The sequence below is a fragment of the Pseudorca crassidens genome, chromosome 9 (assembly GCF_039906515.1).
Source record: "Pseudorca crassidens isolate mPseCra1 chromosome 9, mPseCra1.hap1, whole genome shotgun sequence".
NCBI lineage: Eukaryota > Metazoa > Chordata > Mammalia > Artiodactyla > Delphinidae > Pseudorca > Pseudorca crassidens.
In genome coordinates, this window is record NC_090304.1 from 61,751,534 (window position 1) to 61,776,626 (window position 25,093).

General features: G+C 41.3%; 1 protein-coding gene across 24 annotated transcripts in view; it reads right to left on the reverse strand.

Moving 5' to 3' along the window:
• The window catches only part of DLG2 (discs large MAGUK scaffold protein 2), a 2,011,757-nt gene that overhangs the window by 311,465 nt on the left and 1,675,199 nt on the right, over positions 1 to 25,093 (reverse strand). The gene's annotated exons all lie outside the window — the stretch shown is intronic.

The window sequence follows — 25,093 nt, forward strand, 5'->3', positions numbered from 1 at the left end:
CTTGTTTTTGTTTAGCTTTTCATTTAACAATCTATTGTGGTCATCATCCAATTCAGCTCATATCATTCAAACGTTTAACAGGAGCCTAGTATCCCATGGTATGGATGTACCAGTACTTTTTCTGTAGGATCCCTTCTGATGAGGTCGAGGCTGTGTCTAGCTTCTTACTATTAAAAATACTTATGGGGACTTCCCTGGTGGCACAGTGGTTAAGAATCCACCTGCCAATGCAGGGGACACGGGTTCGAGCCCTGGTCCAGGAAGATACCACATACCACGGAGCAACTAAGCCTGTGTGCCACAACTACTGAGGCTGCATGCTGCAACTACTGAAGCCCGCGCGCCTAGAGCCCGCCGTGTTCCGCAACAAGAGAAGCCACCACGATGAGAAGCCTGCGCACCCCAACAAAGAGTAACCCCTGCTCGCCGCAACTAGAGAAAGCCCGTGCACAGCAGCAAAGACCCAACGCAGCCAAAAATAAATAAATAAATAAATTTATTTAAAAAAAAATTCTTATGAAGGTGTTTCTGAAGGATAAGTTCCCTGGACATACACTTCTTAAGTTAAAAAGTATATGCATTATGCTTCTTTTTTCTTTTTTTTTTTTTTGGGGTACGCGGGCCTCTCACTGTTGTGACCTCTCCCTTTGCGGAGCACAGGCTCTGGACGCGTAGGCTCAGCGGCCATGGTTCACGGGCCTAGCCTCTCCGCGGCATGTGGGATTTTCCCGGACAGGGGCATGAACCCGTGTCCCCTGCATTGGCAGGCAGACTCTCAACCACTGCGCCACCAGGGAAGCCCCTGCATTATGTTTCTTTTAGTTTGCTATCGTACATTTAAAAAATATTTATTTCCTGAACAAACAGAAACTAATAATGAAGAGAACAAAAACAGGCCATAATCTCATTGCCCAGATAATGTATTGATATAAAAAATATAATTAATATACAGTCGGCCCTTTATATCTGCAGGTTCTGTATTGGCAAATTCAGCCAACCTCGGATTGAAAGTATTCAAAAAAATTTCCAGGAAGTTCCAAAAAGCACAACTTGAATTTGCTACATACCTGGCAACTATTTACATAGCATTTACAATGTATTAAGTATTATAAGTAATCTAGAGATGATTTAAAGTATATGGAAGGATATGAATAGATTATTTGCAAATACTACACCATTTTATATAAGGGACATGAGTATCTGTGGATTTTGATATCTGTGGGTGTGTGTGTGTGTGTGTGTGTGTGTGTGTGTGTGTGTGTGTGTGTGTGTTGTCCCTGGGGACAACTGAGGGACAACTGAATGTACATAATGCACATATGTGAAAATTAAAGCCATACAAAAGGTATAAAAATAAAAGGCTTCCCCTACCTCTAATTATTCTCTCCAAAGGTAACCGTGTTAATGGCTTCTTGTATATACTACCAATTATTTCTGTTATGAATATAAGCAGGTTTATAAAATTATAAATAATTTAAAAATTTTACACAGAAAGATATTTTAAATATTGCTTTATACTTTGATTTTCTTTCATTTACTAACACATCTTAGAGCGCATTCTTTTTTTATTGAAGTATAGTTGATTTACAATATTATATTAGTTTCAGTGTACTGCACAGAGATTCAATATTTTCATAGATCATACTCCATTTAAAGTTATTACAAAATAATGGCTATATTTGCCTGTGCTGTACAATATATCCTTGCTGCTTATCTATTTTATACATAGTAGTTTCTTTCTCTTAATCCCGAGAGCATTCTTCATTCACATATTCTTATACATTATCTTATTCTTTTTAATAGCCATGGAAGGTTCTATTAGTCAATGTAAAGCTATTTTACCAGGGCACAGTTGATGGGCGCTTAGCTTATTTTGGTATTTTGCTATTACAAACAATTTTATAATAAATATCATCTAACAGTAAGTTGTTGGATAAAGGGTATGAGTGTTAAATTTTGGTAGCTATTGCCAAGTTGCTTCCAAAAATGTAGCATTAATTTATACTCCCACAAATAATATGATAGGCTACTTCCTCACACTCTTGTAAAAATTGCTCATACCCTAATATTTGACCTTGGCCGTTCTGATAGGTAGACAATTATATTTTTAAATTTTGCATTTCTTCAATTATGAGGTTAAACAGCTTTTTATATGTTTGTTGGATATTTAAATTTGTTTTTATATAAAACTCCTGTTCACTTATTTTGCCTTTTTTTTTTTTTTTGGTTTGGGTAGTTTGCTCTTTGAAAAATTTATCTGCATATTAAGAATATTGGTTCTTCACCTCAGATAACTATTGCAAATATTCTTACTAGTTTGGTATTTGTATTTTTTATTATTGTATTTAAAGTATTTAAACTTTTCCTTTGTATGTTATTTCTTGCCATACAGAAGTTTAAAATGTTTTATATAGTCACATTTCTTTTTTCTTTTTAGCTTTTGAGTTTTGTATTATATATTCCCTTCTCTGATACATACTAAAGAAATTACCCACGCTTTCTTCTAGTACAACCCTGGTTTAATTTTTAGCCATTTAATCTTTGTTGTACTGGAATATAGTTTGGTGTTTGATGTGAGAACCAGGTAAACACACCCTTTCTTAGACCTTTCCTTTATAGCGTCAGACTTCTACGTCTTTCAATATTTTAACCATCCTCTGAATTTTTCTCAGTGCACTAAGGGGCCACGAAAAAGTGGGAAGGAACAAAAGATTTGGAGTCAGAACTAGATTTGAACCCTGAGTCCACCAGTTATACCTAAGTAACTTGGGAAAGTCATTTAACTTCTTCAAACCTCAGCCTCCTTACCTGTAAAATGGGTATAATATCTATCTATAATACCTGCCTATCAGGGCTGTTGCATGAAATAGATGAGACAATAACTGTAAAGCCCTTAACACGGAGCCTGGTGCAAATAGGCATTCAGGAAATGATATCTATTATGCTGTGAGTATTTCTTCAAAGAGCTGTGATTATAACTGATGAAATAAAATCTAATGGAAATTAACGAATATACTGTATGCGTTACTTCATGGTTTTCTTTTCTTCCTTCTTTTTTTTTTTTTCCTTTTTAGGAACAATTTCAGCACTGGAAGAGCTGTTCATCCAGTGCTTACACATTAGAGATGGTTTCCATAGGGGAATGGACCTGCCCAAAGTAATATCAGAGTTAGCACAGGGTTAGCACCAGCCCAGAGTTTCTTTGGCCCAGCCCAGGCTTCTTTCCACTGTAGCAGATGTGCCCTATTATGTGTGTTTGTTTTCCACTGGGCCAGTATTAATCAAATCTTGCTCATATTGGACCCAGTTCTACATGGGTCTCCACATTTGATGCTGCTGTTATCCTGAACAATACTACATTGTCCGTGGCCCTGTTGATTTTCCTCCAGGTTTTAGCAAACATGCTTTTCTCCAGTCTTTCAAACTTTTCAAGGTCACTTTGATTCTTATTTCTATCTCTGAGGTTTGAGTTTTTATCAGTAACCTTTGCTCAAATAACATTTCAGAGGCATTCAAAAACAGTTTACATTATTAATATGACATTTTAAAATACCAAGTATGACACAGCCTCACATATTTATTATTTCTATTTTTCTACTTCAGCTTTAATTTTCTCTTCTTAAAGCATGGACTGGGAGATTGGACGCCATTCGTTACTGTTGAGATTAACAATGATAATCATTGATAACAGCATGAGGCATGCTCATATATATAGGGGATTTTTATACATTATCTTGTTTAATTCTCAGGAGGTTGGGATTATTTTTCTGACTTTACAAATAAGAAAACAGAGCTCAGGACTTCCCTGGTGGTGCAGGGAATCCGCCTGCCAATGCAGGGGACACGGGTTCTATCCCTGGGCTGGGAAGATCCCACATGCCACGGAGCAATTAAGCCTGTGTGCCACAACTAGTGAGCCTGCGCTCTAGAGCCCATGAGCCACAACTACTGAGCCCATGAGCCACAACTACTGAAGCCCGCCCGCCTAGAGCCTGTGCTCCGCAACAAGAGAAGCCACCACAATGAGAAGCCCATGCACTGCAATGAAGAGTAGCCTCCGCTCGCCGCAACTAGAGAGAGCCCGCGTGCAGCAACGAAGACCCAACGCAGCCAAAAATAATAATAAATAATAAAAAAGAAAGGTATCACTATAAAAAAAAAAAAGAAAACAGAGCTCAGAGAGAATCACTAACTTGTTCAAAGTTAAGTAGTTGGAAGAGGTTAAGGATTTGAAACAGTCTAACTAAAACGCTTGAGCTCTTAACTACCAATTCCCACTGTTCTCCCTTTAATAACCTACCCAGTTCTAAGGAGAAACTTGACTTTCAAGCTCCCTGAGACTGCAGCACACAATTGGGTGCGGCTGGTCCACTCTACCACAGCCCAAACAACCTGGTTTAGACATTATGGCCCAGCCTATGGTGATCAGATGGTATAAGGCTGAAGCGAAAGGCTTTGAGTAGGCTAGAAAATTCCATCTATTGCTATCTCCTTATATATACAACTGTCATTAGATCATAGAAAAAATTAAATTCTATTTGTTATAACATCCTTTTCACAACCATGTTGCTGATAGAAATTTAGCACTTCTAGTTGATTCAATCAGTTGTAGGGTTTTTTCAGATGCTAATGTGAATGGAGGACCATGTCCAGAGTCAACACATTTTCTTTTTGTTTTTAAAAGATGAGAATTATTTGCTACTTCAGCCACTAAGGCCCCTGGCCTGGGGCTCCAGGGAGTCCCTGAATAAATGATTCAATGTTCTCCATAAATATTTGACTATTTCTTAGTATTATAGAAAGGATGATATCAGAATCAGAATTTTGGAAATGGAGAGAGCCTTTGTGACCCTCTTCAACTCCTGATGTATGATGTGTATCTTTAAGCTGATTCAACCACATTGTTCTCCCACCACGTTCACCTTTTTCATTTCTCTGATTCAGGCATTTCTGCATCTCTGCACATGCTATTTTCCCTACTTAGAACATAATTTTTCATCTCTTCCTCACCTGGAAAACTTCTAGTCCTCAAAGATTCAGTCTGTAGAGCTTCTGATTTCTCCATCAAATCTGAATAGAGCCTTGCTGGGTATTCTTGGTTGTAGGTTTTTCCCTTTCATCACTTTAAATATATCATGCCACTCCCTTCTGAACTGCAGAGTTTGCTGAAAAATCAGCTGATAACCTTATGGGGATTCCCTTGTATGTTATTTGTTGCTTTTCCTTTGTTGCTTTTAGTATTCTCTCTTTTATCTTTAATATTTGTCATTTTGATTACAGTGTGTCTTGGTGTGTTCGTCTTTGGATTAATCCTGTATGGGACATTCTGTGCTTCCTGGACTTGGGTGACTGTTTCCTTTCCCAGGTTAGGGAGGTTTTCAGCTGTTATCTCTTCAGATATTTTCTCAGGCACTTTCTCTGTTTCTTCTCCTTTCGGAACCCCTATAATGTGAATATTAGTGTACTTAATGTTGTCCCAGAGGTCTCTTCAACTGTCTTCACTTCTTTTCATTCCTTTTTCTTTCTTTCTTTTTTTTTTCTGTTCAGTGGCCATGATTTCGACTACTCTGTCTTCCAGCTCACTGATCCATTCTTCTGAATCATTTAGTCTACTATTGATTCCTTCTAGTATATTTTTCATTTCAGTTATTGTATTCATCTCTCTTTGGTTGTTCTCTGTATTTTCTAACTCTGTTAAAAACTAACTTCTTGCTCTGTGCATCCACTTTCCTACCGAGTTCTTTGATCATCTTGATTGCCCATCTCCACTTCACTTAGTTCTTCTGGGGTTTTATCTTGTCCTTTCGTCTGGAATAGTCCTCTCTTGCCTCATTTTGTCTAAGTTGCTGTTGGTATTTTTATGTCTGTGGTAGGTTGGAGAAGTGGCCCTCTGTAGGAGGCACCCTATGCATCCTAGCAGTGCACTCCCCTCTTGTCACCCGAGCTATATGCTCTAGCCCTAAGAAGGCTGCATGGGTCCTTCTGTTGCAGCCGGCTATGTGGGTGGTCCCGTAGGCCTGGTTGGCTGCCAGGACCTGCCTTGTATGTACGCTGCTGGCTGCCGTTTAGTGGGGCCTGGTCACAAGGTGGCTGGTTGCAGAAACTCAGGGGGCCTTGGGGCTAGTGCTGCCTCACTGGTGGTGGAGTCAGGGTCCTAAAGACTCTGGGGCTGTTGCCCACCCACAAGTGACGCCAGATCCTGGGGTTAGTGCTGGACTGCTGGCAGGCAGAGCTGGTTCCTGGAGTCCGGCTGCAGGGCCCAGGGATCCCCAAACTCGTTTCAGATCATTGGTTGAGGGGGGCTGGCTCCTGACACAGTTGGGTATGGGGTCCAGGTGTCTGGAAGGTTGTGTAGGCCTGCTAGTGGGCAGGGCCAGGGCCCAGCTGGACCCAAGGTAGTATCTGGCCTGCGTTGTGAGGTGGAGGTTTTCCTGCTTCTGATGTCTGCCCCCTGGTGGGTCTAGAGGCTTGTGCAGGCTTCCTGGCAGGAGGGGCCGGTGCCTGTCCACTGCTGGCTGGAACTGGGTCTTGACTCTCTGGTGGGCTGGGCTGTGTCTAGAGGCACGTCCAGAGGCAACTGTGGACTCTTTGAGTCTTTAGCAGCCTGTCTGCTGATGGGTGGGGCTGTGTCCCCTATCTGATAAGTTGTTTGGCCTGAGGCGTCCCAGCACCGACACCTGCAGGCTGTTGGGCGGGGCCAGATCTTGGGCTAACGAGGTAGTGGGAGGGTCCCACCTGGCACCGGCTGACGCTGCGGGAGAATGCGCTCTCAAATATGGCTGCCCGGGGGCCCCGGCAGTCGCCCTTCTGATTCTCCGGGAGACTCTCCAAGACCAGCAGGTAGGTCTGACCCAAGTTTCTATCAGATGACTGCTTTTGCCCTTGTTCCTGGCGCGTGGGAGATTTTGTGTGCGTCCTTTGAGAGTGAAGTCTCTATTTCCCCCAGTCTTGTGGGGCTCCTGCAATTAAGCCCCGCTGGTCTTCAAAGCCAAATGCTCTGGGAGCTCACCCTCCTGGTGCCAGACCCTTGGGCTGGGGAGCCTGACGGGGGGCTCAGAACTATCACTCCTGTGAACGGACAACTGCAATATAATTATTCTCCAGCTTTTGGGTTGCCTACCCCGGGGGGTAGGGGATTTGATTATATCACCAGTTTCCGCCCCCCCACCCCCACCCCGCGCTCCTACCCGTCTCGTTGTGGTTTCTTCATATCTGTAGCTGTAGAAGTTCTTTTTTGGTAGGTTTCGGTCTTTTTCACTGATGGTTGTTCTGCAGATAGCTGTGACTTTGGTGTGCTCATGAAAGGAGGTGAGCTTGGGGGCTTTTCTACTCCATCCCCTTGGCCGCTCTCCTCTAGAGGACTTGTGGAATGTGCTTACTTGTGAGCTCCTAAAGATAGGAGCTTGTTTTATTGGAGCTTGAGTCTCTAGCATAGTGCCTGGTAGATTGTAGGTGTGTAATAACTGAAGAGGCGAGTGACCGAATAAGTGAGTGAGTGAGTGAATGATCTCACTACATTATCCCAGGCAAATGGTCATCCAAGCTGATTTGACACTGGCTTCACCTGATGAAGGACTCACTGTCTTTCAGGAAAATCCACTTGGGGTCAGCTCTAGTGATCAAAAAAAAAGTTCTTCGTGTAGAATCCAAATAATCTTCCTGGTACTTTCCACTTCCTGGTTCTAGTTCTGCCCTGTGAGGGCTGACAGAATATTTTTTCTTTTCTAGGACTGCTTCTTTTCTATGGTCCTCTATCTAACATTTGAAGATGGTTTTCCCTTTTCTAGGTTAAACGACCTCATTCCCTTCCCTTTCCCTCCCTATCATTCCCACCAAGTGACCATTTGTTTCTACTTGCATACCTCCAGTGACAGGGAACTCTCTCTTCTTCTAGTTTGTTTCATTTTGGGATGGCTCTTATGAGCGTTATTTCTAGCATCTTGTTATTATTTAATGCCTCATCAGAGACTCAGCTGAGTGCATGTGAGGTCAGTTACAGCAAATTGGAAGCTCTCTTACGCAATTATTCTTTAATGCGCACCTGGTGTAGTATCTAGAGCTAAATGCAGGGCTGACAAAAAAAATCCATTTCTTTAAAATATCCATTTTTGTCATTTCCTTTTCCAACTTAAGGGAAGGAGTGAACTAGAGTGACACATAGCCATTGTCAAGCAGTTTACCATTCAGTGGAGGACAGTGACAGGTAAACACACAATTAAGCACCTAGTGGTTAAGTGCTATGACAGGATAAGGTCAGAGTGCTCTGAGACCCAAAGGAAGGGCCCATACTAGGTATGAGGAGGTATCAGAAGGTTTTCTGGAGGAAGTGACATCAGAAATGACATCTGAATGAGTCATCCAGGTGAGGATGGGTGCGGGGTGTCCACGCAGGGCTGTGGGCAAGAGGAGTAGCAAGAGTATTCCAGGCAGAGAGGGAGGCAGATATGAAGGTCTGGAGGTGAGAGGGGGTCTGGCACACGTGAAGAAAAGAAAGTAGTTGTTACTAAAGGGCAGAGAGGGGAGACGAGAGTGGGAAAGAGATGAGAGGTGAGGCAGGAGAAATGAAGGTGATGATGGTGATAATGATGAAGATGATGGTAGTGGTGGTAACTCCCATGTACATATTTACTCGGTGGCAGGCACTGTTCTAAGCATTTCCTACATATCAATCATATCAGTTTCCTTAACCCTCACAACAGCTCTATGAGGTAAGAACACATACATGCCCATTTTATAGAGAACACTGGGGCAAAGGCAGATTCAATACTTGTCCAACGTTCCACTGCTAATATATGGCAAAGCCAGGAATTAAACCCAGACAATCTGGTTTAAGGGTCAGCATTCCTAACCATGACATATTAAGTGAATTTACGGTTTATCTTCACTGAAATGGGGAGCCATTCCTCAGCTTTGTATTGAGGAATATTGTTTCACCATCACTCCTGTACCCCAGGAGTGCGTACAGCTAGAGAGAATACAGATAATATGCAAGACGCATGTGCTATTGCCAGCCTCACTAACAGCCTCCCAAGTTGAATCGATCCCTTTGGAGATGCTTCTCAGAAGGCAGCACCACTGCTCATGGTTGCTGAAGTTTTCCATCCCAGCTCATGTCATCCATCTACTCTGAAAACTGTCATGGCACGAACACTGGGTTTAGACTTGAGAAGGCCACAATTCAAATCTTGGTGCCGCGATTTATCAACTCTGACCTTGGGTAAATTACTTAACCCCTTTGAGCTTCAGTCTCCTCATTATGCAACTAAGATAGTAACCCTTATTTTGCTGGGTTGCTGTAAGGATGATTAAGGTAATGCAAATAAAGTACTCAACACACCTGGCACGTTGGGTAGGTACATATCCATTATCTATTAAATGAGGACTTCCAAATGGCTTTTATCAGCAATAATAAAACCAAAGGATAGATTTGGTATAAGATTGTGTTGGAATAAGAGTAGCTAAGAACTACACATTTAACTGAATTGTTAATTGTGAGAAATATACGAAGGGCTGACCCAGTGGGAAAGGGCTAGATAATTGGCACCGGATTTCAATTAAAATGAGTCAGGTGCAGAACACTGGGGACTGTTTCAAGCAAATTACTTCACAGTTGGGGGTCTTGCTGGTATGTAGCAGGGGGCAGCTGGGAAGAAACTGGTGCAGAATCCAAACAATTTCCTCTTTATTGAGAGAACAGGGATAGTAAAGTGACCAGATATATTACCAGTGAATTACATCAATGTAGAAGGCTCCATCTTTTCTCAAGAGGGAAAAAAAATCTATTTTTTAATTTCCTGAAGTGATGCGATATAGTGAGATGGAAATTTGGGTTCTGTTGCTAACTCTGTCACTAACTTAACTCAGGCCAGCTAATGAGCCGCTGAAGAAAATAGAAGGTGCTGGACCCCACCATTTCTAGGGTCCCTGGTAGTTCAAAATTCAATGATTTCCATGGCTTAAAAATAACATGTCAAAGTATTTTACAGTTAGTAAACTGTTTTCTCACCTCACTTTTTTTTAACTGAACAAGGTGAGATATAAACAAACAAATGTAATAAAAGCATTTACATGTATTAAGTGATCTTTATCACATACTTGTGAAGGAAGCAAGGAAACTATAACTATCCCGTGAGCAGGCTGGCGTGGCTGGCATGGAGCGTGAGAGAGAGAAGGGGAAAATGGTGCCCGCAGAATGCCTCTTTGAGTTTAAGAAGTTTTGTCAATAAGTGGCCGGGGGAGGGTTTTACAAAGGAATTTAACACAGTTTGATTTGTGTTGGGGAAGGATAACTATGGCAACAGTGAAAAGTTGGGGTTGGAGAACTAAGTAATCAAAAATAGGATAACAAGATGGGAGACTATTGCAATATTAAACATAGTAGATGATAAAGGCCTGAATTAGAAAAATAAGAATGGAATTGAGGGTGGGAAATAAGTGTAGACTTGAGAGAGGACACAGAGGGAGGTTCTATACAGCTATTCTTCTCAAATACTTCTGGGAACCAAATAGAATTTAAATAGTATTTATAGTGTTGAGTGGATGAGAAATGGGAGATGAGAAGGTGGTTAGAGGGGTGATGATACTGTTAATCAAAATGGGAACACAGGGTGGAAAATGGGTCTGGACGCGAGGATAGTGCATTTTGTTTTGGACATGTAGAGTTTGCTGTGTCTATTGGGCGTCTACAATTTTACAGGCCGTTGGGAAATATCTATCTGAAACTTAGAGAAACAGTTAATTTTGCTCTTTTTTTTTTTTGGCCACGTGGTGCAGCATGTGGGATCCTTTTTCCCTGACCAGGGACCGAACCGTGCGCCCTGCATTGGAAGTGCGGAGTCTTAACCACTGGACCACCAGGGAAGTCCCGAGAAATAGTTAATTTTAATAATCATTTTATTCTTGGTATTTCTAAGGTCAGTACCCTGATCTGACTAGACCCAGATATAGAAGAGGCTTGCTGTACAAAATATGGCTAATAAGAGTACCCGCTTTGGGCTTCCCTGGTGGCGCAGTGGTTGAGAGTCCGCCTGACAATGCAAGGGATACGGGTTCGTGCCCCGGTCCGGGAAGATCCCACATGCCGCGGAGCGGCTGGGCCCGTGAGCCATGGCCGCTGAGCCTGCGCGTCCGGAGCCTGTGCTCCGCAGCGGGAGAGGCCGCAACAGTGAGAGGCCCGCGTACTGCAAAAAAAGAGTACCCACTTCACAGAGTTGGTATAGGATAGATTAGTTAATACATATAAAATACTTACGGCAGTGTCTGGTATGTAGTAAGGACGTATAATTATTAACTATTACTGACCCCTTCCCCTGACACTCACAAAGTAAGAGGCTGACCTGGACTAGCGTAAATTTATATCAATAAAGACTTAGCAGGCCAAGGAGAAGTGCTAAGATTATAGACATTGAAAGAGGAAGCATGGTACTCTGGGAAGCACAGTCCTAGGAGTTAAAGACCGGAGTGTTTGTCCCATCCTGCTGTTAGCTTATTTCACTTTGGGAAGTCCCTTTTCCTCACTGGGACTCAGTTTCTTCATCTAGAAAGAGAGCCTCACGCTAAGAACCTGAGGTCCCTTCTAGTGATTAATAAACAAATATATTCTATGCTTAATATGTATTTTGTTGACAGCTTGAGAAAAACATTCATTCAGCATTAAACTTTTCAAACACCCTCCAGCACGTCCCAGAGTGAATGAACTATACATTGTATTTGAAGTGGAAATTTCTAGTTAAGTCCCCTTCTCCTCCTGGAGGCTGTTGTACTTGGTTTCAAGGGAAAACATTTCTGACAGTTGTTGCATAAAAGCTCAAGACCAGAAGCCTCCTGGAGCAGAGGCAAAATGAAAAACTGATATTGGATATTTACATGTCTTAGCAGTTAAAATTAACATCCCTTTTAAATTTGGCTTGCTGATGCAAAAGTAGGCATCTATTAAAAAAAAAAAAGAAATCTTTAAATATGTTTTGGTTTACCAGGACATTTGTAGAGGACGGATCATCTTGGAGTCTTTAACTGAGAATGATAAGGTGTAATTTGGCCATCCAAACCCAACTTACTACAGGCCAAAACACAATAAATAACTTCTAGGATTCATGTGTTTTGAGTAACAAAGTAACTATCTTTATATGAATATGTAAGCAAAAATAGTTGAAACCTTATATATGATATTAGTATCTCCAGCTCTGGCTTTTCCCTTAAGCCTAGACTTATAAATCTATTTGCTTACCTGATATCTCCAGTTGAATGTCCAAGATTTTTCTAACTCATCAGGCTCAAAATCAAACTCTTAATTTTTTCCTCAAAACCTGTTTCTGGGGAGTTTTTCCACTTTCAGTAAATAGTAATACCACCATCCAGCAATCAAACCACTCAACCAAGAACCTATGTGCCAACCAACCTTAATTCTCTTTCCCTCCCACCTCCTGCATATAGTCCATCAGCATGTCTGTTTCTAGCTCCAAGCAGTATTTCAATTTCACTCACTTTTCTCTAACTCCACCCCTATCCCCCTGGCCAAGCCACCATTTCTCCTGGGGATACTGCAATAGTCTCTTGATTGGACTCCCTGCTCTCACTCTGGCTCCCCCATTCTTCTCTATCCATTTTCAACCCAACAGACAAAATCATCTTTTCAACAGGTATTTTAGATCATGCCTCTCTCCTGCTAATTTTTTTCCATTGGCTTCTTGCTGTACTTTGAGTAAAATCCAAACGCCTAGCCATGGCTTCCACCCATCCTTCTGATTCCATCTCATTCCACTCTTTGCCTTCTTCTCTGCCCTACAGGCACAAGGACCTTCATTCTACTTCACTTAAAGCCAGTTCCCTCCAGCCTTCGGGCCCTTGTATATCCGCTGTCTTTCTGACTCTGGTGCTTTTCCCTAGCTCTTCTCACATTTGATCCCTCATTTTCACAATTCTCAGCTTAAAGCGCAATTCCTCAGAGAGCTCCTTGCTGACTACTAAGAGCTACATTTCCATGAGAGGTGCCCACCTCTGACTGATCATCTGTCATTAGACAGATTTTTTTTTAATATCTTTATTGGAGTATAATTGTTTTACAATGGTGTGTTAGTTTCTGCTTTATAACAAAGTGAATCAGCTATACATATATATATATATATATATCCCCATATCTCCTCCCTCTTGTGTCTCCCTCCCACCCTGCCTATCCCACCCCTCTAGGTATACACAGCTTTTTTTAAAATAAAAATTCTTGGGTCTCACTCTCGAAGATTCTGATTCAGTGAGTCCAGTTTAATCATCCATTCTCACCCTAGATGACAAATTCCTTCTGAAAAGGACTCTGATTATAACCTGGCTTATAATAATTATGTAATAAATGGTTGTCAAATAAATTTTAATGATTTAAATAAAAATCGATGTGTTCTGATAGTTATAATCATTTAGTAATTCAAGAAACATCATTAGGTATCTATGTAGTGCTCCAGGTATTAGAGGTATGGATGTAAAAGAGACAAAGTCCCTACTCACAGGAAGCTTTTCTTAGAGTGGGTGAGATGATAAACGAGGAAAATATCAGGTGGGCCTACGTTCTATAAGAAATTAAAACAGGATGTTAAAGATAGGCTGGAAGCCTACTTCCTACTGACCCTTCTCTTCATTCCAGGGCTCTGTCCACCATACTGCACTTTATGCACAGGTCTCTGTCGATACTAGTGTCTCAGAACCGTGTTGGGCTGTAGGTATCACGCTGGAGGAGTCTTTGAAGCCCGCAGCCCCGTCTCGATGCCCTTGAAAACATTGTTGCTGAAGAATCACTCACCTCCACATCACACAAGTGCCAAAAGTGCTCAGGCAAAGGGTAAAACTCTGGGGCACGAGGCTAAATTCTTGCCCTCAAGATCTGCTTCTCACCTCACGCTCTAAGCTCTCTGTTCTGAGACAGATGTGTGTGTGATTCCAGACTGACAGATTCCCTTAGATTGGGGTCAGATTTGAAGCTGAGGTCTTTCTCTGATGAATGGTGGTAATAGTTTGCTCAGCATATCCTCCCCTTTGAAATCAGTGCACTGATTGCAAGCATTCAATTATTTAAAAAAAACTTAGTTTTCTGGGTCTCTTTTTTTTCTTTATTGGGATATAGTTGCTTTACAATGCTGCGTTAGTTTCTGCTGTAGAGTGAAGTGAATCAGCTGTATGTATACACGTCCCCTCCCTCTTGGACCTCCCCCAACCCATCCCACCTATCTAGGTCACCATAGAGCACCAAGCTGAGCTCCTTGTGCTATACAGAAAGTTCCCACTAGCTATCTGTTTTACACATGGTAGTGTATATATGTCAGTCCCAGTCTCCCAGTTCATCCCACCCTCCCTTCCCTCACTCCGAGTCCACACATCCGTTCTTTATGTCTGCATCTGTATTCCTGCCCTGCAAATAGGTTTATCTGTACCATTTTCTAGATTCCACACGTATGCATTAATATACGATATTTGTTTTTCTCTTTCTGACTTCATTCTGTATGACAGACTCGAGGTCCATCCACATCTCTACAAATGACCCAATTTCATTCCTTTTTATGGCTGAGTAATATTCCATTGTATATATGTACGACATCTTTCTCCATTCATCTGCCGATGGACATTAAGGTTGCTTCCATGGCCTGGCTATTGTAAACAGTGCTGCAGTGAACATTGGGGTGCATGTATCTTTTTTTTTTTTTTTTTGGTGGTACGCAGCCCTCTCACTGTTGTGGCCTCTCCCGTTGCGGAGCACAGGCTCCGGCTCCGGACGCGCAGGCTCAGTGGCCATGGCTCATGGGCCTAGCCGCTCCACGGCATGTGGGATCTTCCTGGACCGGGGCATGAACCCGTGTCCCCTGCTTCGGCAGGTGGACTCTCAACCACTGCGCCACCAGGGAAGCCCCACATGTATCTTTTTGAATTATGGCTTTCTCAGGGTATATGCCCAGTAGTGGGATTGCTGGGTCATGTGGTAGTTCTATTTTTAGTTTTTTAAGGTATAATCTGAATAATTTTTAAGTGAACACGTATTGTAAGAACAATTTTAAAGTTATTGAAGAAGTTTTAACTATTGAATTTGAGGTTTGTGTTACTTCGACAATAAAAAACAAAAAGCTACTAAGGAAGATTAAAAATATAGTAATGTTTATAGGAAAACCGAATAAATTTGAATAATCAAATTTTCAAACATTATATAAATCCATTCGGTATTTACTGAGTGTCTTCATTGTACTAAGTTTTGGGGATGCATTGGGGGAAAAAGCAATGCTTCTGCCCTCAGTGACCTAGAATCTACCAGAAATTCTCAACTGGGTATGGAAATGTGGGGAAGAGTGAGGTATTTTTTGTTCTTAAAATGTCATAGTTTGGGATCAGCTTTGGTGTTAATCATGCAAGGCTCAGGCGTGTTAAGTTCTGCAAACTCTGGCACAGTCATACACAGTGAAAAACTGTCCTTTGAAACATGCAATAGCACCTGCAATAAGAAATACTGGATCAACACCATTTTTCACATAAATATGCTAATTCCAAATGAACCTTAATGAGATTATAGGGTATGTGAAAGGGGTTCTTGGTCTCCCCCCCCCCCGCCCCCGCTCTGTCGACCTCATTAATAAGCACTAAAATCAGTTTTAAAGGAAGGAAAAAACTGTCTCCAGAGACACCCCTGTCAAATGGTACATTTCTAAAGCATCTGAAAGGCTTGAGTAGGAATAAGATGCTAATGGAATTATCTTGGTCAAAATCCATTAACACAAAACTCAAATTCTGGCTGCTGCAGGCAGGACTCCTCTGATGTTTGTTTCACTGTAGCTCCTCAGGATAATGATATTCTTTTGTGTTTTGGCTTATGTGTATCTTGGCATCTGACTGTTGTCCATAATTACATCTTAGCATTTATCTTACTTATTCCTCACCTAAAAATAAGCTCAACGTGTCACTGTCTAAAACCTCCCAGAAACAGATTTTCTGAGTTCAAGCAAACTGTGTCAAGGGCTCTTAAATCTTCTCTTTCCAATTGTTTCACCAGCCAAATCAAAAGGAGGAGATCTGCACAGACAAAAATATTGAAAATTGAACTGTATTTACCACTTTCACTGAGAAATGATATTTATTAATCTATTTTCCCTTCAAAATATCTTTTACTTTTGTTCTTTCTTTTCTAATTTACTACCTTAGCCCTAAGTCTTGATCTAGACTATTGCAGCAAACTCCCTCCCAACTATTTGTTTTGAAAAATTCAAACTACAGAAAAATTGAAAGAACAGAACAATGAAACTCCGTATTTTCATCAAGATTTAACAGTTGCTAATATTTTGGTATGTTTACTCTCTCTCCCTCCTTCTCTCTCTCTTTCTCTGCCTACCTCTCTGTCTCTCGATTGATATCTATCTATCTATCTGGCTCAGAAGAGAGAAGAGACACACACATAAACACATACACCTTTTTTTCTGAGCCATTTGAAATATGTGGCAGACATCAGGCCACGTCCAACCTAACATACAGCAAAACAACTCAATGTAAAGATATTTGCTATATAACCACATTACCATTGTTATACCTAAGAAAGCTAATGATAATTCTATATGATCCAATATACTGTACCTATTCAAATTTCCTTAACTGTCCTCAAAATGTCTTCTATAGTTTTTTTTCTCTTCAACTGAAGATCAAAGCAAGGTTTTCTTTCTTCCTTCCTTCCTTTCTCTGTCTCTTTTTCTTCTCTTTCTTTCTTTCTTCTTCCCTCCCTCTCTTCCTTTTTTCTTCTTTTCTTTCTCCCTTCCTTCCTCACTTCCTTCTTCTTTTTTTTTTTTTTTTTTGAGTTCAGGCCAGATGCTTATAGACTGTTTCACATTCTAGATTTATCTAATTGTTTCTTCCTGATCAGAATCAGGTCAAATATTTTGTCACAAAATCTTGTGAGTAATATTGTCTACTTCTCACTGTATCACATTCCGAGGACAAAATGTGAGATTGTCTCACTATTGGTGATACAAAGTTTGGCCCCTTGGTTAAGGACCACCAGATCTCTCCATTCTAAAGGCACCTTTGTAAACACAAATCTGTGGGGTGATTTTTGAAACCATGTGAATATCCTTTTTCCAATAAACTTTCATCTCAGTTTTTTTTTTTTTTTAGCATCTACTGACTATGCTTGCCTGAAACAATTATTTTATTGAGGGTTGGAAAATGGTAATTTTCTAATTCTCTGTTTTTTCTAGAATCATTAGCTGGTAATCTAATGATTACCAGTAGAAAGATTATCTAAATAAAAAGAAGGAGATAATTCAATTTACTTACTCTTGTGTGTTGTTTTAATTTTCATCGTCCTTTAATGTTTTATTATTATTTTTTAAGGCACAGAAATAACTCAGGCTCATTTCAAATAATTAAAACAACACAGAAGAAAAACAAATAAGTATCTCCTTTCTACTCTAACTTTTAGGTAACCACTGATAATAAATTAAATATATGACTTCTACACATTTTTTTCCACACATATATAAATAATATCCCCAGCTATATTCCTGATGTCTAGAATAGTAGCTGGCACATCCAAATGATGGAATATACTGTATTTATTGGAAAAAAATCTGTGTATAAGTGGACCTGTGTAGTCCAAATCCATGTTGTTCAAGGGTCGACTGTATATAGGTACACAAGCACATATATTTATCTCCAAATATAGTTATTATTTTTAAAAATAAATCAACTGACACTGTATTGTATAATTTGCTTTCTTTTTCCATTTAAATTACCTTTTTATGAATAAATGTCACCAACTAGACTCTAAGCCTCATGAGGGCAGTTCCAGCCATTGTTTTAGTCCACATGTATTCCTAGGATGTGGCACAAATTCCCTTCCTCACAAACTATTATGGAGGGTGATTGCAATTACATGTGCCTGATGAATTTCTTCCTTTTCTCTGAAGAGGACTTGAGAGTCCTATTCCTCTAAAAAAAGCATTATTAACCAGCTTACCAAAAAATTGGTGGCCAATTCCAGTGGCTAATAATGAAAAGAAGACAAACTAGAAAAGAAAGTGATGAGAATGAGTGGAGGAGATACACAGGACCCTGACAAGGAGGCAATCAGCTTTCCTTGTACGGTGGGGTTTTTCTATGCTGGAGCTGCCATCTTGAATGTGGCCTCTTTTGGGAAGTGGTAGCTGGACCACACAAAATATAGCCTTAACTCTCTGAGTCAGTGATTTTCTTAAAAAGTTTCTTTCTGGTCATTTGGAGAACTGGAAGAAGCAACAGAATCAGTTCAAAACTCTTCTGAAAAGACAAACTGCATAAAATCAAAGGAGTGAGGAAGAATGGCTTCTTCTGTAATTACCTCTCCTTCCTCACTTCCTTTGTTCCTTTAAGCATATATCAGGGCTTCATAAATTAGCCAAGGCTGTGTGCAGTCTTTTACCATCAATCCCAAGTGAATATTGTAAGCATCAAAAAATTTTCCATTTACACAGTCAGGGAGGTATTTTCAGTCATTTAAATCTTTTCTAATTACTAACCAATTCCCTCCTTCCAGCCCTCCCAATTTAGCGCACAGAACCTAGCTCCCTACAGAAAACAACTCCCCAGCAAAGTCTAAGTTTCCATGGTTAGTTGCCAGAGCTCTGGATGTGAACAGAGCCGAAAAGCCACACTCCCATAGTTAGAGAAAAATCACCAAGAAATCAGGTTTCACCGCCATGGTGCAGCTCCTAGCACAATGTAAATGCTCAGTAAATAATGGGAAGGAGGGAGAAAGAATCAGGAGATGAGACAGAAAAGAGGGAGGGACTAAAGAGGGAAGAAATCCAGTGAAATCGGCTTTCCTTAAACTGTGACCAGAAATTTAAATGTGGAAGGAGCTTACTAATAAAGATAATACTAGTACTGGAATATTGAGCAGGAGGGTACTGGGTACTGTGCTGGGCTTGTTATTGCAAATTCTCCCAAGAACTTTGCTGAGCTTAACTTTTACAGGAGGAAACTGAGGCACAGAGAGGTTAAAAGCTTCCAAGCCAGCAGAGCTGGGATAAGAGCTCCAGTCTGTGATATACTAACTGCATGCTTTCTCCCCTACACTTGAGCTGCCTTCTCCTCCTGTAATACATACTGGCTGCCTCTAGCCTCAGGATGCAGGCGACACTCTGACAAGGCACCCATGCCAGAGCACTGCTCAGTGGATGCCTCCCCCGCCCTCCCCGCCAACCCCTACACCACGTACCTGTGGGCCACTTTGCCTTTCCATCTCCTTAAACCGCCCCCTCTAGGCATGTTGTCACAGGCCTGCTTTCTAGGGGTCGCTCCTTCATCTCCCATGGGTCAGGGCAGGGGCCAGCCCCCCTTAGCAGCTCCCCCACTTTGGGCATTAAGGAGCGCTCGACTCCTCCCACTGCCCCCCCAGCATCTCAATCAATGTCAGAGCCTTTTATGTTCCTGCGGCCAAGTTGAGCACCTCCCCACCCAGCTCACTCCTTGAACTGAACTCTACATTTGGGCTGGTTCCATGAAAGGCTGGCTGCAGGCTGCCCGCTTCAGGCTCAGCCACAGCTTGAGAGGACGACCAGCATTAACTCCGTAAGGGGTGTGGGAGGTGGGGGAAGGGGAAGCAGCAATGGAGCTGTCTGAGACCCGAACTCTCAAACTCCATCCACTGCCCTAGGAGTTGCCAGCATCCGAGTAACATGTACAAAACTAGCCTTTGCTGTTCTTGGCACTGGGAGTTCCGTAGAACCCAGACATGTAATTCCAGATTCTTTAAAGTCTCCTTCCTCTATCTTTTTCCTTCACCATTTAGTATTGCATGCAGTTTTCTACTGCAGTTTTCTCTTTGGCCAAATACCTAGCCACCTGGAAACGTTACCACATCCACTGCCCTGCAGAGGTGGAATCCCTTGATTCTCCGTTTCTCGCTCTCCCCCCTCTTCCTTTTCCTTCCTCCCCCATCAGGGTCTCACCTCCGTGATCCTCTCCTGATCGCTCTGCAGCTGCATCTGTGACTACATTCCCTTTGCTTCCCGCCTCCTTACCTTTCCTCGGTGGCTGTCTCTAGTCCCTCCTGCTGCTGATCCCTCTCGCCTTTCTCCTACCCCCTCCCCCTGACTGATCTGCTTTGTTACTACATCCTTCTTTTGCTTGCTTCTCTGGTTGATTTCTCCTGCTCCTTTGGGAGGACAGCCTACAACTTATTGTGTCTACCACCTAATGCAGAGTTGCTGGAATTGGTTGCCCCTTTGAAGTCCAAACTGACTTGCTTCAAGAGCCTATAATTATGCTATTAAAAAAAAATTTTCTCATTCCAACATTAATAAACTGAAACATTGAGTTAGCTGTCAAATGCAGGCAAGCCAGAGGAACTTGCTCTTTAACTGAAATAAAATTCTTTGCTCCCATTTTGAAATGCCATCTCAGGCTGTCTTGTTTATGTTTAATGCTCTGTGACTCTAAGTCAAAGACAAAGCTTAAGTTAGGGTTTTTCTACATTGGGCTTCTGGGGAAGCTCCCTAGGATTTATAGGGCCATGGAGCTGCTGTAAAATATTTTTTTTTAAACCTATTTGTTCTTGTTTAGTGTAGAGCCCTGCTATATATCAAGGAACTGATTGAATGCTCACACTCCTTCTTAAAATTGTTGTTACAAGCTGAATGTTCTAGATTCCAAGTTTGCCTCCTCATTTGCCCCTTGTTCCTTACGTGGTACCAGCCAGTCAACAGCTTAACTTTGAGCTTTTTTTTTTTTTTTTTTTTTTGCGGTACGCGGGCCTCTCACCGTTGCGGCCTCTCCCGTTGCGGAGCACAGGCTCCGGACACGCAGGCTCAGCGGCTATGGCTCACGGGCCCAGCCGCTCCGCGGCACGCGGGATCCTCCCGGACCGGGGCACGAACCCGTGTCCCCTGCATCGGCAGGCGGACTCTCAACCACTGCGCCACCAGGGAAGCCTAACTTTGAGCTTTTGAGCATGTGCATAGCTCAAGGTTTACATCACCTCCATGGTAACCTTCATTTCTTACCCATCCTTTGTCAACAAGCATGAAAACAATACTGCGTCGGTATAATTTTAGTATGAACCTCAGATACAAAATACAGGGTTGAAAAGCACTTGGGGAAAAGTCACACTGGAGACATGTGAAATGACGGATCGAAAACTATGAAAATTAGATTAGATTATGCTTGCACGCCACCCATTTGCAGGGAATGTATCTGTTCTAAATATTGCTTGTCCTCAAAGTCAGGTATAATGAGAAAGTCAGGTAAACTAGGAAAGAGGTGTGGTTTTTTCTTTTTTGATGAATAGGAGACAAAATAAATGTGCATAAAAGCATAAATCACTAAGAAAAAGTATGTGGAATTGTACAATGTGCTTTCAGGATAATGCATGTAAAAGTATCTGTTGTATGTATGAAAAGTGACCTTTTTGTTTTCTGCTGGCTTGTGGGTGTCTGGCCACGTAAACTTCCTTTCTGCAGCACTAATCCACTTTAGGATTAGTGAATGGGTGGGGTTCGCAAAGCAAAAAGCTTGTATTTGGCCTTCTGCCACCTAGAAATTCCTGCCTAATCTTGATTTTTATTAATTGCTGTGTGCAAAAAAACAAAAAACACAAAAACAAATCCAGTTAACTTTCATATTTCCTTAAAGTACATTGTTCTGCACTTATTTATATGTGTGTGTATATATATATTCACATAATGTATGTATATTCACATATATATCCTATGTATCAAAATATAGATAGGTTAGGATAATTCACTATTTCAGATTAGTGCTTTTACGTTCTGATAGGTGGCAAAATCCAGGGATAGTGTATTTTCAAGAATACTCAGTGGATGTGGCTCTAGCTTCATCTATTTACAATTGTTCAAATGTTCAAAGGGAACATCTTCCTTCATTTATTAAACAAACAAATGAACAAACATATTGTTCAAGGGAGTCCATGAAGTCCCATTCAGAGTTATGACTCTGTGACTCAATCATGTGGTTAAAAAAAAAAAAAAAAAAAATATATATATATATATATAGTAAGATGTTTGATTCTGCAAAGAACTATGTACCTATTCTGCCTCCCTCCATTGTAAAAGTCATTCATTTATTTACTCACTCAAACATTCATTCTAGAAGCACTTGTTTGGGACTTAGTACGTTTCAGGTCCCATCCCATGTCCCACAGATACCAAGATTATTTAGATACAACCTCTGTTCTTGAGGAGCTCAGGGTCTATAAGAAGATTTCCTGCTTTATAGGATTTCATCTCAAAGGCCTAATTGTAGAAAGTTAAAGTTTTCATGCAAAGAACTCAACATGTATCTATACTATTAAGTGCTGATAATAATTGGTATTTCATTTGTTTTTAAACCATGAGTGTTTTTCTTAAATTGTCTTTATCGTTTATTTATTTTATTTTTATTTTTGGCTGCGTCGGGTCTTAGTTGCGGCGCCCAGGCTCTTCGTTTTGGTGCACAGGCTTCTCTCTAGTTGTGGCGCGTGGGCTCCAGGGCCTGTGGGCTCTGTAGTTGTGGTGCGTGGGCTCCAGAGTGTGTGGGCTCTGTAGTTTGCGGCACACAGGCTCTAGCTGAGGTGCACGGGCTCAGTAGTTGTGGCACGCAGACTTAGTTGCCCCGCGGCATGTGGGATCTTAGCTCCCTGACCAGGGATCGAACCCGCATCCCCTGCGTTGTAAGGCGATTCTTTACCACTGGACCACCAGGGAAGTCCCGGTATTTCATTTTGAGGAATTGTTTTCCTTTCTCCCCCCTCCCTCCCTCCCTCCCTTCCTTCCTTCCCATATCAATGGGGGCAGTGTAATAGAGGGGAAAGAGTATGGGTTTTGTCCAGCAGATTTAGGTTTGGAATTTTGGCACTGTTCCTTACCACTGTGTCATCCTGGGCAAGTGACCTGCTCTGAGACTCCATTTTCACATCTACAAAGTGATGATAGGAATATTACTTCAAAAGAGTTGTAGAATCATATTGGTTGAATAAGATGATACATATAAAAACCTACTCAGTGGATGGTGGAACTTACTTTTAATAGGGAAACTTGGAAAGTATACCTGCTTTGTTTAACATCCTTTTAAAGAATAAACCAACAGAGGTAGCTTTTTTGGTCTGAACCTTCTGAAGACTCTTTACATAATATTATCTATGGCTGTAACCTGTACTCAAGAGTTGTAGGACCAAGACATCTGTGAGGATTCTATGGGTACTAGAGAAATATGAATCCACATAGTCTGAACCATACAAAACTGCCAATATTGACATGACCTACAAAAATGGCAGTTTCGTATGGTTCAACCTAATACCACTACTGATACCATTAAAAGCACATTTCAGTTTTGTACTTTTTAATGTGAATGTCATATAAAATTTTTAAATTGGGTTATTTCCCGGTTAAAAATATTTAATGAGTAAAATTCATGTCATTTGTTTTTTAGATTAAGGAAGAAATGGTAGAATAAGTCTGCTTGGTTCTCTTTTCCAGAGTAGTTTTAGAAGGTTCAAATTTTGAGTTTGTGAAAATTTCAGCCTCAGGCATTGGGGGAAGGGACATGAAAATCCATATGTATTGTTGGATGTTAAGGAAAAGAGCAAATCTTTGACTATTTTAAGAGAACAACATTAAGATTGTCAGCTAATGAGCTGAAACTTGTTCTGACTGTGATACATTACTAAGCAAAGATTAGAGGAAATTAGTATAACAGAGAAAGAGAGATCCTTTTTTTTTTCGTTTGCTACATATGTGGGAGAGACGGAGGATTGGGAGTGTGTAGGAGAAGTGTTGAGAGGATATGTGGGAGAAGAATTGTTTAAAATGTTCAAAGGGAACTAAAATGAAGATAGGAAAATGTACGCTGGGGTACGGGTTTCCAAGGGCAGCTACTCAGACAAGTGCTTCCAGTACTTTCATCAGCACTAGTAGCTTTTGAACTTCCATCTGTGCTGTCTGCTGGGCTGGGAGTACTCTGTCTGCTCGACAGTCACAGGTGATCCTGTCACCCTGGCTTTGGGAAGCCCAATTCAAATCCTTCTTCGTCTAAGAAATTCTCCCTAGCAAGTAAAGGGAATTTACATCCTCTATCATCAAAACTAAAGCAAAGAAAAGTACTTCTATTTCTTCTAACTCTCTCTTCCCAAGTGTTCTGTAAATGGTTTATGCTTGTGTCTAGTAGCAATGTGTGGGCTAGGAAATATATTTATACATCTGACATGGCCTTAAGACCATATAGTCTGCATTTATAGAATGTCTATAACTTGCCAGAGGCTGTGCCCTCTACTGGAATCAATAAAAATAAGATTTGGATTTGCTACCAGAGAGATCACAGCCTTATGCTGTGATCTACACCTTTGAAATGTAAAAATGTACTCATGCTATGAAGGACTCTACCATGTTTCTGAAATTCCTTCCTCATAGGGAGTATTGGGAATCCTTTAATTCTACCATGTAAGAGTCATTGCTCTAGCTTTAAGCTTGTTATACTATTAAAATCTCAATATAGTTGCAATAACACTTCGCCGTTTTCCTGACATTCAACTTCAATGTGAACTGCTGCATCTGATTTCTTTCAAGAAATAGAAGTAGGTTTTCACTGAGGGGGTGACAGAAAGAGCATGAGGACACTAGAATCCTAGGTACACACAGAGTGTGAGCAGGGAGAGTTCATGGACCAGAAGTGCGGGAAATGGACCAGAGGTTAGCTTCCGCCTGGCCGGAGCAATGTCACTGGGCTGAGATGGGATGATCACCAGAAAGCCAGTGTTCAAGGCTGGCTCATAGAGCTGTGAACACTAGGACTGCTGATGGCACTGTCAAAGAAGGCAGAACCACCTACTACCCCCCTCTGTGTCAGGCAGCATGCTGGGTGTTCTATCCCTGGCACAATTTAAGCCCCATAACAATTCTTTGATGTACGAATCTGCCCTATTTTGTAGATGAGAAGATTTAGTTCAGGGAGGCTAAGTAATTGTCCAAAGGTCTCAGACCCAGTTAGCAGTAAAGCAAGGTTCAACTATCTCTCAGTTTCCAAAGCCAACATTTTTCCTTCAGTTTGCTCTTTGGGAAATAAAGGCATCTAGTCAACTTTAAAGGCCAAATGCTATTCCAAGGGAAATAGT